This window comes from Pezoporus flaviventris, unplaced genomic scaffold (genome assembly GCF_033815535.1).
Source record: "Pezoporus flaviventris isolate CSIRO_AGI_PZ_B2104156 unplaced genomic scaffold, CSIRO_AGI_Pfla_v1 ptg000078l, whole genome shotgun sequence".
Lineage (NCBI taxonomy): Eukaryota > Metazoa > Chordata > Aves > Psittaciformes > Psittacidae > Pezoporus > Pezoporus flaviventris.
Window position 1 is genome coordinate 13563224 of NW_026892626.1, and position 17425 is coordinate 13580648.

At 45.8% G+C, this 17425-nt stretch overlaps 1 pseudogene; it reads right to left on the reverse strand.

Annotated features, from left to right (window-relative positions):
• Window positions 1-2309: 2309 nt before the first annotated feature.
• On the reverse strand, window positions 2310-13852 carry LOC133279884 (cytochrome P450 2W1-like; annotated as a pseudogene).
• Window positions 13853-17425: the final 3573 nt, after the last annotated feature.

The window sequence follows — 17425 nt, forward strand, 5'->3', positions numbered from 1 at the left end:
TCCAAAAGTGATATGAACTCAAAACACAGCTATGGCAATGATCTAGAGCTCTGCAGGACAACACTAGAGTGGGCTCCAATCTGCATGAATTCACCAGTGGAACCTCAGACCTGACACCCTGCCATGGGCTTACAGGTTCTTGGCTTTGAAGGAAAGAGATGGATCCCTTTGTATATGGCATAGCAGCCTTCTGAGCCTGCTGGGTTTGGACATCACCTTCTGCACTGGCACTCTGCAGCAGCACTGCCTGCATGCACAGATGCAGCTGACTGCGCAATACCCGTGCCCCAGAGCCACGAGCTACCAGGTGCAAACATCCAAGGAAAACAGGTTTGATTCCTTTGAAAAGTGCATCCTACTTGTGCCTGTGTTTGGAAGTGCTTCCTCCCCAGCATACTGAGTTAGACAGCTGAATACATCTCCATAAAAGAAAGGGTCTGCCTCCCATTTCTTTGTTCAACCAAATGATGGCAGAACACTGACTATAACTCGGCTACATATTTATCTAGCAGAAAACATCAGCTCTCAAAGGTGGAAATACCATTTCCACATTCCTCAGTGGCCCTGAGGGTCTTCCCTTTAGCTGCAAAACATGTTTGTGCCTTGCAACACATTGACTCGAACTGAAGGCAAACACCTTGGAGCAGGACAGGTGGCTTGGTTCTTAAAGTAAGATCTGTACAAACCCGACTGACACCATGTCTGTGGCTCCTGCCACATGCAGCCCAGCCTGTCATCCCAAGCTCTGTGTGATGCTGGGAACCAGAGCTCCTGTTCTCAGAGGGGCGATGGTCAGATGCAAGGATTGCAGGAACTGTATAGATCTGTAAAACAAGGGCTGCTTTGTATCTGCAGCCCCACTGAGCCAGAGAAATAAGCACTGTGCAGAATATCATTTCTATTTTATTTTTGCCACGAGATGGCAACATGATCCCTCTGAGTCACAGACAGCCCAGCCCTGCAGTTCTTACTGGGGTAAAACACCCTGCCAGCCCCAGATTCAGGCTGGGTAGGGAGGGCAGATCCAAGCCTTGAGGCTTTATGGAACCCAGTCCAACTGCATTCACCTGTGAGCAAGTCTGGGAGCAAAGGCATTTATTTACTATTAACCTGGAAGAATCAAGTGGTACACAGGGCACAGGAGAAGTGGTCTTCTCATCCTACAGCAGACACTGATCCCTCTGAGGGACTAACCATCTCAAACACAACGGGGACAATGGCTTAACCCACCTCCCATTGCAAGCCTATCAGATCCTTCTGGCCTCCACTCAGCATTTCAGACCAAGGAAGAAGCCAGCTGCCTCAAGAGTCCCGTTGTCTTCCCTGATGAGCGGATGTGATGAGGCTCCATCTGCAGTCATTTCAGAGGAGAAGAAGATAGGGAATGTCAGGAAAAGGGAGGGTCCTGAGAAGTCCCACAGAAAGCTGGGAGATGTAAGGAAAGGGGAGATGGGCAGATTTTCTGTTGCTTTGCCTGGATCTGCCCAGCTTCTGTGCTGCTTGAGGAAGAGCATCTTAGACATTTAGAAACACATCTCTACAGTGTTTGCATGCTTTCTTGTTCACACATCGTGCTCTGAAAAGAGGTTGTGTCTGTGTATCTGAAAAGAGGTTGTGTCTGTGTATCTGAGCTACCTTTGCAAAAATGCTGGGGAGTGTCTTCACTGTCTGGGGAGAGCTGTTAAGCCCTATATCAGCGCAGGCATAGCAGAGCCTGTACCCAGAAAGAGCCAAAGACTCCCAATGAACCTTGCTGAGGTCCCTCAGAGCAAGGGGAACCTAAGAAATCCAGGTTCTGACATCTGGGATTCAAAATCAGAAATTTGTAAAGTGTTAGAAGAACATCCATCACACATAGAAGTGTAGGTATCTGGGATTAATTTATCCCATGTGCAGCAGAGAATGGGAAAAGAGCAGGGATTAGATGATGACACAACCTTTTATCTGCTACTGCTCTCCAAGTGAAGTAACTACCCACTCTTGAGAAACATCCTCTCCTAGAGGCTCAGAACAAGGGTAACTTTCTTACACTCTACTTTTGATGTGTAAAGTACTGACTGTCCTGCTATTTCCAGTCATGTCTGGCTGGCATTTTCCAGGTCACCTTACCCACTAACCATCCTGGTAGGTAAGGCGACCTGGGTCCTGACCAAGTATTTGTTCAATGGCATGTAGCCATTACTTGCAAGGCTTTGGGTAAGAAGACTCTACTTGTAGCTACTGCACAGGGATCTGATTTCTCTTTAGTGCATCTGCTAGGCTCTGCAGAAAACTATTACATGGATCTTTCTCAGTTCAGAGCCTTGGCTTTATTGGCATAGCACAGCACAGACACACTGTGGCTGGGGTCTCACGGTGAACCCAGCCTCTGCAGTTGTGTCCAGCTCAGATTCTTTGACCCCAGGTAGAGGCTTAAAACTCAACTTCTGTATCAAGCCTGTGAAGAAGATGAAGAGCTCCATCGTGGCAAGACTTTCTCCAATGCAGTTTCTCTGCCCTGCAGTGTCAAAGCATGGCTGTTGGTGGAGTGATTGGGTAAGTGGTGGCTCAACCCAACATCTCTTCCCTGCTACTTGATAGTGTGAAGGACAGCACAGGCCTCAGAAATGCAAAAGAGCATGGCATGATATTCAGCAGCCATCATTGTTGGTCTCCTACAGGCATTTGAAAAGGGTTGTTTCACTCTGTGCCCAGAAGGAATTGATCTGGGACACCCTAGAAACCAGCCTTCCCAAGGCAGGGGGAAGGTTGAACTCATTTGTAGGTGCTGAACTTTTTGTAGGCCCCAGCATGCCTTCCAGCATGGGCTGAAGGGCTGTTTGCAAGTCATCAAAACCTAGGGCAGGTATTTCTAAACCATCCCCACCACCAATACCAATGCTGTTCCCAATAGAGGCTCAGATCCTGCCACTAGGCTAGTCTCTTCTGAGGGGCACTGGGAATGTGGGGCCCTGTGCAGGATCAAACACTTTCATTACCTGTGGAGAAAGGCAGGAATGCTTTCTTCTTTATGAAGTTCCCATCCACATCAAGAAAGTGGTTGGGGTTGAATTCATCAAGGCATTTCCCACTGCGTTTTATCCAGCAGCACAGAGGTGAGCAGAGGAACCACTGTTGTTCCCTGCAGCACAGCCATGCTTTGCTTTAGCATGTGGGGTTGCAGCAAGAGTCTGCCTTGCCCATTCAGCCATGTAATCATTCCTCCCTTTGGGCTGTGTCTGAAAGCAAACTTCTACCTCTGAAGAACTAATTTCTGGGCTTGTACATGACCCTTAGTTAGTGTTCACTGGAATTACTGACTAATATGTGATTAAACAATAGTTGTTGGCTGTGTCTGAGTTATGAAGCAGAAGAAAGACACGGGCCAGGCTTCCTTGCTGCCCAGCTGATCTCTGCTTGCTTGAAGCAAGGTGATGAGATGATGCCATGGTACCCCAGAGGCAGCACTGCTCTACAGGGCACAAGCGGTGATGGAAAGTGAACAGAATAGGGAACAGACTCCAGGTTATGAAGACTGAGTTATGTGAAATGGGAAGTTGTGTACATAACCCTGAAGTCACACTGCCATTAGGCTGGACTCAGAGGAGACAGGGGTTAGGGAACTGGTTCTTCCCCACCAAAAGCCTTGTGCTTCAAGCTCCCCTACTCCTCGTGACAATTTCCCTGTGGGTCACTGGTGTGCTGCACTCCCCTCTTCAACTGAGGAGCAGCAAGTACCTTGGGAATGAAATAACCTTTAAAGAGGGTGCCAACCGAGGTGCACCGTGTAACACGTGGCAGGAGGGCAACAAATCTCTGCACCCCGTGGATCATTGCATTGGTAAGTGGCATTTTTTTCCAGTCCTCAAAGGTAGGCAAGCAACCAGGACCAAGAACTTGCTCAATCTCTGAGTGCATCTTTTCTGTAAGGCAAAGAAAAGGCATAAAGTGTGTTTCCCTCAGTGGTAAAGCACCTGCAAATCTTGTTCATGCTGACCGTTGGCTGGGCTACCTCAGGGCAGGAGGTTTGCTGCCCCTGGGAGCAGATGGAGAACAACCCCTCAAATGCTTTGGTCCTCAGCGGTACCATACAAGGTTTGGATGGAAGTGGACAGGTTCCAGATGTTCAGATTTTGCATGCTCTGGCACACATGAGAAGCTACAAAGCTTTTACAGGTGAACATCACTTATGAAGTCACTGCAGAGCACTTCAGTACACTGTGTAAGAAAAACAAAACCATAAAGATATCTTACTTTGAATCTCGGGGTACTTCAACAGCAGCAGGATGGCCCATTGCAGTGCAGTGGATGTCATCTCGGTGCCAGCCATGAGCAGGTCAAGTGCAGCGGCCAGTAATCATCATCATGCCAAAGTGTATTGCTTTTATTCAGCTCCTTTAGGGAAGCACAAAGAAAAAACCAACTCCTGTTAGCATGGGAACAGAGAACTAGGAGGGGTAACCTAGCCTTCAGAGACATTACAGTGGGATGCATGTGCCATAATGCACCGCATTGACATTTCAGTACAGAAATGCTTCAGTTTTCAGCAGAAATATTTGCACACTTGAGATTTTGCTTCCCCAAAATGAACAATTTGGACAAATTCACTGATTTTTGAAGATCACATGACATTTATCTGCTATGGGCAGTGGTTCTCTTATTGACTGAGGACTTCTAGCCCCTGCTCGTGGATCATAGAATCATAGAATCATAGAATGGTTAGGGGTGGAAAGGACCTTTAGATCATCAAGTTCCAACCCCTCTGCCATGGGCAGGGACACCTCATGCTAAATCACATCACCCAAGGCTCTGTCCAACCTGGCCTTGAACACTGCCAGGGATGGAGCATTCACAACCTCCCTGGGCAACCCATTCCAGTGCCTCACCACCCTCACAGTAAAGAACTTCTTCCTTATATCCATCTAAACTTGCCCTGTTTCAGTTTTAACCCGTTACCCCTTGTCCTATCACTACAGTCTCTAATGAAGAGTCCCTCCCCAGCATCCCTATAGGCCCCCTTCAGACACTGGAAGGATCCTGAGACGGCAGAAACTGATGAGAGGTGCAGGACTATGCTTTCCCATGTCAGTGAGCTGGAATTTGCCTATGTGTGTGGCTCCCTCCTAGGAGCGACAGGAAAGCCATGAAGGCCCAGGACACCTCTGTCACGTCAACTCTGCTGTTTCTGCTTTGTGCTGCTGATGGAAAACACTTTGCCCGTTCTTGTGTGCAACAGCTGAGGCACTTGCACACGGCATCAGGCCCAAGCACCCATCCTGCCCACCGCCCATCTGAAGTACACAGATACAAACACTGGGAGGAAAAGGGCAGATATAGATTGACCCTTCCTTGCCATACTCCCACACTAGCATTCCTGTTGGTAAATCCACTGTGTGGGAGCTGGTGATGTATTTGTACAAATGCAGTAAGAACTTCTGCATCTCTGCAAGTGGCAATCTGTTGCCTCTTCTCATACCTGTAGGGAGTGATGTGTGTCTGCCTGGAGTGCATTGGGAAAATGATATTACTTCTCTCTCTAGCAAGGAAGGGACTGTAGCTGACACCTGAGGACAAGTTTTAGACATTCATGTGATAAGGAATAGTTAATTATTTCTTGGTTTTCATTCAAAAAGCAGAATTTAACATATTCAAATAGAAGGATGGTTACCCAAAATTTTCATATAGACCATTGAAGAGTATGTTCATTAGACAAGAAACAAAGAGCTTCTCTGTATAAGATACAGCACTAGGAATTGTCATATTGTTAAAATACCTCTTGTTTGAATACCAGCGCATCAGTGTAGCTCTTCAGGTTGTTCTCACTAACGCTTTCTTTGCTTTCCTTGCTGCACTTCTTGAAGGTAACACACACTTCTACTTTTTTCAGTATCACCTTGTGAGGTTTGAGGAGAAATCCAAGGAATGGGTAGGAATTAATAGCTACAAAGGAAAAAACTCACCTTGTAAAACTCAAGTACCATAACGGAGAAATCATGTATGCGATGCGGCTGGGGTCTCTCTTTTTTTGGTTACTACAAAATTTAAATGTATAAAAATGCCTCCTCTTATTAAAAGTTCTCCACAGAAATGAATGGAGCCCATCAGGCTTGTCTAGACAGAGCCTATAAACACGAATTAGGAAAAAAAATACAATTAAGGGGAAGTGATAGTGAACTCATGAAACAATGAAATTACATTTTTAAAGAGGTAATAAACCAAAAAGATAAAGCACTTGCATTACACGAAGAAAACTCTCCATGTTTAGCGAGCCAAAATACTTCTGTTTTAAAGTTGTTAGATCGTATTTTTTAACTTTCCCATGAATTATAAATCAATTACACTTAGTTCTCGGCATCGTTAAATTTCGCAGCACAATAAACAGTTGAGTTTTATGTGCGGGGGGTTACTTACACCATTTCTCAATGTTACAAGTAAACTGGCTGCAGGATAAGATTCACCACATCTCCTGCACTTTCTAACAGGTGGTAATTTCTGCACAAACCAAACCTGCTGTAGAGATTAAAAGAGAAGGGATGTTGTGCTATTGTAAACTGTAGCTATTGTAAGTAGTTCTCATTCAGGTAAGGAATTCATCCACATCTTTTTGTTAACAGCTTTGTGGATGAGTGTTTCACTATTACCTTAAGTAACTAATACTCTCTATCCCCTGTGATGAAGGATTAAATTTAACAAGAGCTCTTGGTTCAGATGAAAGCCTCTTAGTCGAAATACTCCTTTTATGTGGCTCCATTGAGCAGGTATTGATTTAATGCCACAACAAGAGGTACGAGAGGTCCATATATAAATGTCTGCGGCTCTGTACTTTGTACTACAACTCTGTAACTTCACTAGTTTCTTAAACTGTAACAAGTGAGCAAAACCAAGTAACCCCCAAATACATGCGTAATTTTCCTAAGAGAAGAGGTTACTTGTGTATGAACATTCCCACAGCATCCAGCAGAAAATAACTGGAATAAGCCTGGCTGATTTAATTTGTGCATCCACAAATAAAGCCAGTATTTCAATACTTTTATCACTGGTGTCTTTTTAAAGAAAGAAACTATGGCCATGCCTTCCAAGAGGGACCCGATTCCCTCCTGTCTCTTCCATCAGAGCCTTGTTTGGCCTGAAAATACTAGGGAATAGAATATGCTGCATTGTTTCATTCTGGGTACTGCTGGAAAAATACTACCAAAACCAAGAAAACATCAAAACCCCAGGAAAGCAGAATCTTTGTGAACTCTGCCAAAAGTGCTAAAAACACCTTTGAGACACACTCCAGGAACGTTTTCATTTACTGTGAAACACTGAAGATAGGTTACCCAGATCCCAGATCTACATTAGGGTCTATTTCCTCATGGGAGGCTACAGCTTGCCATAAACCATGAAGTTTGCTAAATAAAGTGACTAAGAATAACATAAAGGGAGGTGTCTATAGCACTTCTGAGGATGTCTACTGATGCTCCTGGACTCTGCCCATGCCAAGTCCCACCATGCTGGAAACCTCAGTTATTGCACTTTCTGGCTGTAGAAGAACCAAACACATTCCTTCTGCTGGCACAGTCACATCAGCATCTCAGCCCAGTGCCACCACATGATGTTGGGCCTCCTTCACAGGACGATTTCATGGAGGAGGAAACCCCCAAAGAAAGAATCTTGTCCCTATCCATGGCAGGGAGGTTGGATTAGATATCTTTCAAGGTCCCTTCCAGCCCAAACCACCCTATGCTTCTATGAATCTTATATTTCAGTAACCTAAAGATACCCCAAATGCATCCAGCAGAAGTAAATTGAGTTGACCTACCAAATCAGGTGAGATACTGGAGCATCTCAGCATAGTGGGTAACTTGCATGCAAGGATTGAGAGCCAAGGTGCATAACTTCATCTATGAGTCTTAACAGGGTAAGAAATGTTAGGGCTCTATAATCAAACCTTCTCCCAAAGAGAATAGCAAAGGTGATGTTGCTGGGAGCCATATTCAAAAACCACAATTGGAAAGGTCTACCTAGAAATGAACAACATAACTGCACTTGTCATTTCTGGAGCAACACAGAGGTCTTCACGGTGTCTTTGTAAAGTAGCATGAAACACCTGATACCCCAGCTCACCTTCGAAGGATTTGATCAACTCAATGAGAAAGCGAAGCTCCTCAAGCATCCTTTCTTCACCAAGATGCTTCCCTGTGCCAAGATCCCTCATGGCAGCTATGGTGAACCGTCATGTTTTCTTCCAGAGCTCGAGAAGAAAAGAACACACCTATGGAAGGAGCACATGCCCTGTTTGCTGAGGTGGTTCAGGATTTGCTCCAAAACAACAAAAGCACAGCTGGGGAGCACAGGTATTTTGCAACCTGGAGGAGCCTGCTTGGGAGATGACTGTGGGGTGCTACAGGGCTGTCTTGGGCAATCACTACCCCAGGTAGGTTCAGGAGGGTAGGAAGCAATACGTTGAAGTTGGGTGCTGTTCACAGCAAAGCCCTGGGTTTGCCTTGCTTATAGCTTTGTCTCTTTGCAGCCATACACAGTAAAAAGCTCTATGCATGGTATTTGTCTCAGGCCGACTTGGTTTGCCTTAGAAAAAGGATCCAGCTGTTTCAGAGAGCGAGGCTAAGAGCAGATGACATCACTCCATCCCCATCATGAACAGGACTTGCGGTTTAGAAGATAAACTATGATGTACTGTGCAGGGGGAGGAGGAGGGATGACAGGGAGGCACCTTTGCTTACAGATAGGGAATACCCTCAAGCTGGCTAACCCATTGGCCAAAAAAAAGGGCTCAGCCAAGAGGGCACAGAGGTGTTTGGCTACAATTTGAAGTCCTCCCTTCCCAGCAGGGCTTCCAGGACTGAATATATTTTACATCTTCATCCTGTGCTTGGGAAAGTAGTGCAGCGTTCCCTTCCTCACGCTGGGCCTCACTCTTAAAGACAAGATGAAAAAAAGCCCCACACGCTGTATGCATTATATACATATTAGGTCATCACATCTTTTCCTTTCAGCCCAGGATTATTCCCTTCATTGTTTTTCAATGTCTAGTCTTGGGCAACGTACTACTTTTTAACATGCTATTCAGAAACACGCCAAAAATCTGTTTACAGAAGTAATTGTCTGAGGTACAAACAGCCCGTGCTATTACGCTCTTGCCAGTTCTTGCAGTCTTTATCATGAGTCATGCGTGATCCACGCTTTGTCTGAACTCCAGTAACTGTAGAAAAGAGATTGCATAAGGCCCTCAGCCTTCACATTGTGAAAAATAATTTCCTTCCCTCTGCACTACAAAAAAAAAAACCAAAACCTTCTTGAAATGTGTCCCAAGTGCCTCTAAAAGCAAAAACCTGATAAGGCAAATAAGAAGATCCCATTTTCTTTAATAAAACAAACAACTGCCCCCAAGCTCCACAAAATGTAGCCCTCAATGATAAGGATGCAGCTCAAGATTCTTTAATACTGCTGCAGTGAAACAACACCTTTGAGAAACAGCAAAACAAGCACATCCTTATCTTTTCAACCTGCCAGTACTGTTTCTATGTTGGATGTGATAGAATATGGGTAAAGGTGGTCTGTCTGCAAGCACATCCCTTGTGTTCAGAAGAGCATCCTTTACTGTCCTGTAGCCAGTCGGCACCACCACCTTCTGAAACCCCAAGTGGATGGTGAAAACGGGGCCATATTTCTCTGAAATCTAGAAAGAGAGGAAAATCAGAGCATAGAGTCATCAGTGGCAGTGGTGCATCCTGCCTGGGTAGATGAAGAGTTGCCTTCCCTCCTCCTTCTGTGGCCAGAAGGATTGGAGGGATGGCAGTGATAAAGCCCCAGGACACTTAAATAAAAAAGGAATCAAAGCAGATAAATGGTGGTCTGCTTAACTCAGAAGCTCCCATAAAACCACTGGTTTTCTGAGTTGGTTGGGCTCAGTTTGGTGCAGGAGGTTAAAAGAGGCAGAAGAGAAAAAGACATTTTGATCACCACCAGCAGCGTAAAAGCATCATCAAGATTTGGCAGACAGATACAGAGCAATTGCTGACTGAGGAGGCTGTAAGGCTACTGTCCACCATAAGAGAATGAAAAAGCAGAGGTGTCCATATTTCTTATAAAAGTGAAATGAAAGCTTTGCTGCAATTAATGCAAACAGGTCTATATGATTCACCAAGGATGGACATATGAAGGCATAAGAAACCATTGCTCTTTCAACTTGCCTTAGAAAATAACCACAATACCACACTCTGCTTTTTATTTCTGCTGCACCATAGATTTCAAGCCAATGCACAGCAGGACTTTGTAATGAAATCTGAGCTACTGGGTAGCAGGAGTTCTCTGGAGGCTCACAAACATGGTCCTGCCAGGCCCTAGGAGGAATTAAGACTTGACTGAGAGCAATGCAGTTGAAACTTGATAAAGCTATTGTGAGACGAAGCCTAATGTCCCATAAAAGGGACCAGCTCTGGCAAAGGTGACTAGAGAAGGTTCCACAGCTTTGCAACACCTCCTGCTCTACCAAAGCAAGCAGGTAGCCCCAGGCAGAGTCTGATCAATGTTTCAGCAATATAGCCAGACTTGTTGAGTTTCTGCAAAAAAAAGTAACTCACAGGACACTGATTTCAAACATTTGGTCAAAACCATGGCTGGTTGCTGATTCATCCTTTAGGGATTCTCCTTTCAAGGAGGATTGTCTACTCCAGGTCATTTATTTGCTAAGTAATACCTTAAAATTCTGGCTTTTAAGTAAGCTTTCAGATCACTACTGCAGTTCTCGCAAGCCCCAGTGTAAAATCTCTCCTCACCCATAGCTGCAGCTATGGTGCTGCAGCTGCAGGCTGTATCTGCTCTGTCCTGACTGCGAAGGGCAGAGGATGGTGAGAGGCTCCTCTGGGCTGCAGCCACAGACCCCTTCCCTGGCTGGTTTCAGCAGCAGACCCCTTTCCCAGCTGGCTTCTTGGTGTTATAGTTCCATGGGGAAAATAAGGCATCAGCGTGGCCAATGTGCCCAATACCTGTGTTCACTAAGATGCTATCACCTGCTCCTCGGTCTTCAAGTCACCTCCTTTCCAGCCTCTGCTTTGCTTATCCTTCCCACTATGTCCATGCACAATGCCGAAACTCCTTCTCCCCTGCCTTCCTCTGCAGAAGGATTTCTGGTCTTGTCAGAAACAGAAACCACAGTCCAAAGCACTTCCCAGCTCCTAAGTTCTGGGCATTGAGCCAACTGTGAGCTGCTTGGTGTAAGATGAAGACACATCTCCATAGGCATCTTGGAGGCTCCTCACATAGCACAGCGATGGGAATGAGACAGGGAAAGCCAGCTCCTCTTCCCTACATTATGCCAAGCAGGTCTGAGGGCTGCTGGCAACTTGATGCTAAAAGGCTTGGTGTAAGGTGCAAGATATTCACACCCCATGTCCTGACTGAAAATGCAGCTGGGCTGAGCTGCATTTTGGCTCTGAGAGACAGAACACATTGAAATTTCCCCTTTTTTCTAGAAGAGAGATGCAAGGAAACTGTGACTCCTATAGAGAACTTTGTCTTCGTAAGTCCAAGTCGTTCACTGTTTCAAATGAGTTCGATATCTCTTCTTTGAGTTGTGCTATATTAATTCCCATTCTCATGAAAAACTGGCAACATAAGAAATACAAGCTATTTTGGCAATCACGATTAAGCATCCATCTTTCAATTTGGCTACGTGGACACGCAAATATTTTGAGGTATTTCACAGCACAAGGAAGATGCCAAAATTTAGGTCCATTGGTCTGATCTGATGCAGACACTCATAGTTTTCAATGTGTAGAGTAGTTCTCACTGAAACACTGTTCATATTTATCATCACTCTCTGCAGAGTTAGGACTCTGTTGAACAGTTTTAGCAGTCCCCAACAGTTTGGTCCTTCTGAAATGACACTTGGTCGTTCTGAAACCATTGAAACATCACATTGTAAAAAAACCCAACAATTTGGCACCAAAAATCATCTCAGTACTCTCATCAGAGAGAACTTTTAATGGGTACTTGCTGACATTCGACAGGCTAGAAACAAAGGACACTTGTTCTTACCTTCATTAGTGACTTGTCTTGCCTTCTGATGTCCAGCAAATGCAGGTTGCCAATGATGGGAAGAGGAAATGGACCAGAAGGCAAATTTAAAGCTGATGATTGCTTGAAAACTTTTAACACACAGAGTGCAGCTGCAAAAAGCAGTGCACACACTCCACAGATGAAGAAGGGCATGAAGGCTGCCATATTTTGGTGGAGCTTGCCCTTCTGGCAAGCCACTGACACACCTTCCTTAGAATGCTTGTATGATCGCATTATACTTATCCAGAGTAAATGATGTCAGGGGTTTTGCTGCACTTTGCACAATCTTCCCCTCTACCCCCAGCTCTCCATAAAATCTGGAATCTATGTCTGCAAAAGGCAAAGTCGAAGCACAGTTTGTGTGCAGGCTCCCCACCAAGTGCAGTAGGGCAGGTTTGCTTCATTTCGAAGCCTATCTTGGATTCTTCTGCCTGCAACGATTTCCCAGCACCTGGGAGTCCCATATCTGCTTCATCAGGCATTGATCACGCAATTTCTCTTAAGATTTCCTTTTCATCTCTCTGTTCCATCCTCTTCATCTAACCTCTCTGAACACTGACAGCTCTTTACAAATACTTATCCCAAAATAATCCTTCAGGGTAGACAAGCATTGCTCATCATGGTACAGTGTAGGAGAAGCAGGTCCTGCAGGGGAAGAGACTCACTCCAGACCATGTGTGAAGCTGGGTGGACCACTAGTGGACACCATCTTCCCTCCTCTTCATCTTCTTGTCCCCTTGCAGTGAAGCATTTTCTCCCAGTGAAGGGAAACAAAACTCTTTCATGAGTGGCTCTTTTAGCAAGGGGCATTGCTTTCTGCTCCCCATCCAGTGTTAACTGGTACCGCTTGCACTCTATACACAACAAAAGGAATATAAAAAACATGTCTTGGAGAGCTGCATTACAGACTCAGTGTGAACATGGAAGGTTTTGTAAAAGACCTGCTGTTTCCACTAGTTTGTGGCAGTGTCTAATGGTGTGAGATCTGTCAGAGACACCAGTGGAAACACATCACTTGTGTAAAATCACTCTGATCAGACAAATGATGCAATGGTCCCCTAGGTAGGAAAAGAGACTTTGACATCTCTTTTTTCCAGGTCTTTTAGATCACAAGGATTTTGTGCTGCTCCATACTGTGCTACGAGATGGTACCAGCCTTGAGGATGCTTTGGGACTGTTCCAAGGTTCAGCAAGGTTCACACTTAGACTGGACACAACGCCCATTCAAACCTGCACTCTCCCATCCATCTCAGGCAGGAGATGTAATCCTAGGTCATACCCAGTCCTCTCTCAAACCCTGCATCACCTGGGAACGGTCCATCCACCCCAAACCCACTTGTGCTACAAACCATCTGTGGTAAAAGCAGGAGACTGGGAGTCTGGATATGTACGTCTGCATCCTTGCTTGGACAACGACCTGTCTATGTGGCTCTGAGAAGTGTGGTGCAGGGCTGTGCCCTGGACAGCTCTGGAGCGTGTGTCAGGGCTGGGCTGTGAATGCAGCCGTTGTGCCTGAAGCCCCGCTCCCCTGGGCCTGACTCAGCTGCTGCCCTTTCACCACAGTCATTTCTGGGAGGTCTTTTAGGCTCCACATAGAGGGAAGCAGGGAACGGTGTAGGAATGGCATCTGCGTGCACCACAAGGATTACCCAAAACAAGGGGCAGAGAGAGGTCACTGACACTAAAATTGTTTACGATTCCCAAGGAGAAGGGAGCAAGGAGGCCATCAGCCTACTTCTGCCAGCCCTCTGCCCTCAACCCACCCAGAGGGAGGAAAGGTTACTTATTACCTGCTCGGTGAAGCAGCCCGTGACAGGCAAAGCTGGGCAAAGACAACAGCATCTTAGCTGGCCTATAAAAACGTTTTCACTTAAGAGATTTCAGTTAAAATTTAAAGTTAAAATTAATCTTTATCTAGGAGTAAATGATCTCTCTGAAAAAAAAAATAATCATCAATGTCCCCAGTCAGGGCAGGGCCATGTCAAAAGTCGCAGGAGAAATTAGAGAAAGAAAAGCGCTTACACAGAGTGCCCCAGGATCGATCCACCCGTGGATTTGTAGTTGGGAAAGAAAGTAATTCCTTTGGGCTGTGTATAATTAATTGGAGGCTGAGCCCTTTCAAATCAGCCACTCTTGGACAAAGAGGAGTGAAGAGCAGAAAGTGAGGTCTCCTTCCATCCTTGGAGCCAGTAATGGGCAAGAGGGATTAAAATTCATACTGTGATAATCACCATTTCTGGATGTATCCTACTGTAACTTTGCACAGCAAGGGGTATTGGGAGCAGCACACTGCTTGGGCCCTGCTCCTGCAGGAATTAGCAGAGAGAGCCTTCAGAATCTTGCTCTGTGATGTGGGGGACTACATTGAGCTGGTGGATAAACTGTCCCCCAAAGCACCATGTTATTTACCAGCAGGTACAGCAGTGGCACACAGAACGCACTGGGATGCGTTTTCTAACCCTGCAGCAAAGTCCCCATCACCCGGCTGTGTCCCAACCTCTCCTGCAGGTGGACAGTGAATTCATGTCCCTTCTGGGCATCTGGCGGTAAGAAATACTCTATTTCTGCTTTATGGAAAGAGGCCTCAGTTCCAAGCCACATTGCCCATTCCTTTGATTCTAGAGTGTTTTTCAGGGTAAAATAACCTCACAGCAGAGGTGAATGCTCCATCCCTTCCCCTAGCACACGTGGCAGCTCCAGCCTGAAGCCACTTTACCTGATGAGCACTGTGTTTAGACATTTAGCCTCTCCAGCGGCCAGCCTGGCAGAAACTCTGCTCTCAGGCCTTTTACATTTCTCTGAGGCTTCAGGGCTTGCTGTTCACCATCACACTGGGCTTCTCCTTCCCCAGCACCACTGGCAAACCCAGCTGCAGCATATCTTAGAGCAGGGTTTGCTGTGTTTTTAAAATTCTCCTTCCCTGGCATTCTCATCCCATCTGCCCAGTCTCTGATCCTAGAAGCTTCAATCCCAGCTTTTAGCTGGTGCTTAATTATGCACAAACACGACATATTTAAGATAAATACTTTTCCACTCCTCTCTTTCTGCATGAAGATTTCAACTTCCCCCCCCCTCCCTTTTCTCTCTGAAAAAACCCTTTGCTTCCCACCCGGACCTGCTCCCTGCTGGTACCCATGGGCAGCCCTGCCCTGCCTGTATGGCATTTACCTGCACAGAAAGCTCTGCACATGCATGCCTGTGTCTGGGTGGCAAAGCCACACTGCCATCCCCAGCACTGTGGGAACATCCACTTCTGCTGCCTGCATCACCCCATATCAGGCTGGGACGCATCCTCATGCGACCGCTGCCTTCCTAACATCAACAGAGCCTGAGACCAGCACTTCTTCCAAAACAAACATGAAATCACATGCAGGCACCTCTATAGTCCTGCATTGCTACACACCAAATAAAAGCCAACCTTGCCAAAGTAAAAAGGTCAGGTGCCCAGGTTGGGTTCTTTAGGTTGCAACCCCGAAAACACCATTTCCCATCTCCGCGAGTGGGCTTTTCCTCCCCATCCCCATCTCCAAGCAAGCACGAGTGTGCCGGGAGCCATGCCTTGGGAAGCCAATGGGAGCAGCAGGATGCTGCAGGACCCACGTGGAGGGCAGGTCCCTCCAGCATGGGTGGCCTCAGCAGCACTTTCTCAGCTCCATGGCTGCAGCTTGCAGGAAAAAACTAAGCCCTTCTCCATTTATTTTTCTTGGGAGCTGTGTTTTAAATGTTACCCTGAACGGCTCCTTGAAGCAGCACGAGCCGCCTCAGACCTTTCTCTTCAGCTCATTAATACGTGCCGACAGCCGTGACAGCCTGACACAGCGAAGCTGGGGCAGCCCCAAGCGAGCTCTGGCTCAAACCCCACAGCCCCAACCCCTCTGTGCCTTGCACAGCCAAAATGCTGTTGACCCTGAACCCAGCAAGCGCCTTTAAGACATTAATTCACGCGCAACCTTTGCCTTCCAGGTTGGAGCTGCCTATTGCGAGCTTGTGCCATGTAACAGAACTTGGGGGCACTGGCTCTTACTAGATTTGGAGAGTTTTGGTGTTTTCTGCTCAGAGCTGAAGGCCAGGCATTTGTCCATTTGTCAGAAGAAGGTTAAAGTGCTTAAATGGTGTTAAGTGAGACACAAGCTTCTGCAGTGCCGTGCAGATTATCTTTTATAAAGCCTTGTCGTATTTCCCAAAGGAGTGATGGGGTCTGTCACTCATGTCCGAGATGGTAGCTCTTCTCCAGCAACAGCACTTTACCCTTCACTTGAATGTGAAGTGCTCTCCAGCTAAAGAAATGCCATTATCCCTGGTTTATAGAAGAAAAAGCCCGATGAAAATGAGAAAAAGATTAGTTCAAAGACCATACGAGACAGTGACAGAAACACGAGCAGAATCGCAGTCATCACTAACAGGCGTACCAAAAAGGGTAACACCGTAAATGTGCCCCCAGCAGATAATAAAGTAACTCAATCTATCACAATTTGGATATTTTATCACCCATGGAGCACTTGAAACATGACTTACAGTGACAAAATCCAGCCTGTAGTCTCAGCAGACACTGAGAAAGGAGCTCATCTCCATTCAAGTTTTAAATGAACCCAGACCTCCCCTGGAAGCATTTTAGGGGATTGCAAATTGTGGGGTTTGGCAATGGTAGCTTGTCATTGCACTGCATCACCAGCCAAAGCGGAACCATGCTTCTTGCTCCTTTTAAGGTTACAGATTAATATTTAATCCAACCAGTAATTTTAAGTTAAAATGTAGCAGTATTATCTGACAGGTTAACAGCATGAACAGTTACCAACCTGTAAGTGAATGAGGTGCTTGCCCATTTTAAAGAAGGATTACAGTGCTAGTGAGCTTCATTTCCCTCTTCATGGGATTCTTCATGGACAGGGCAAAAACCCCTCAGAGGTTTGCTCCATAAACCACTAGCCAATAAAAATCTAATTAGGTCAGAGACATATGGTCTTGAACCAGTAAAAAATTCAACATTGGTGGCTACAGTGTTATTAACCTCACAAAATGTGGATGTATTTCAGAAGCTGCTGGCTGAGCATTGAAAACTGAGTCACGTTCAGTCTCCATCAGTGACAACATCTGCTCTCCTAAGCCAGCAAAAAAGGCAAAAGGGGAAAGTTTTGCTAATGAAAACTGCTTTTTTTCTTGCTACCGTATCAATGATGAGCATGAAGATGACATAAAGACCTTTTCTGAACCCAGCCATTGAAACAGTCTTAGAGTTCCAAAGGCTTAATGAAACAGGGGATGATGGGATACAAAGCCAGAAGTAGTCAGTACACCTTATGCATTGCAATTTTATGGGTATAACATAAATCTAGTTGTTGGAATAAAGCTGGTTCTAAGTCACTGTGAAGTACTTGCAAACATT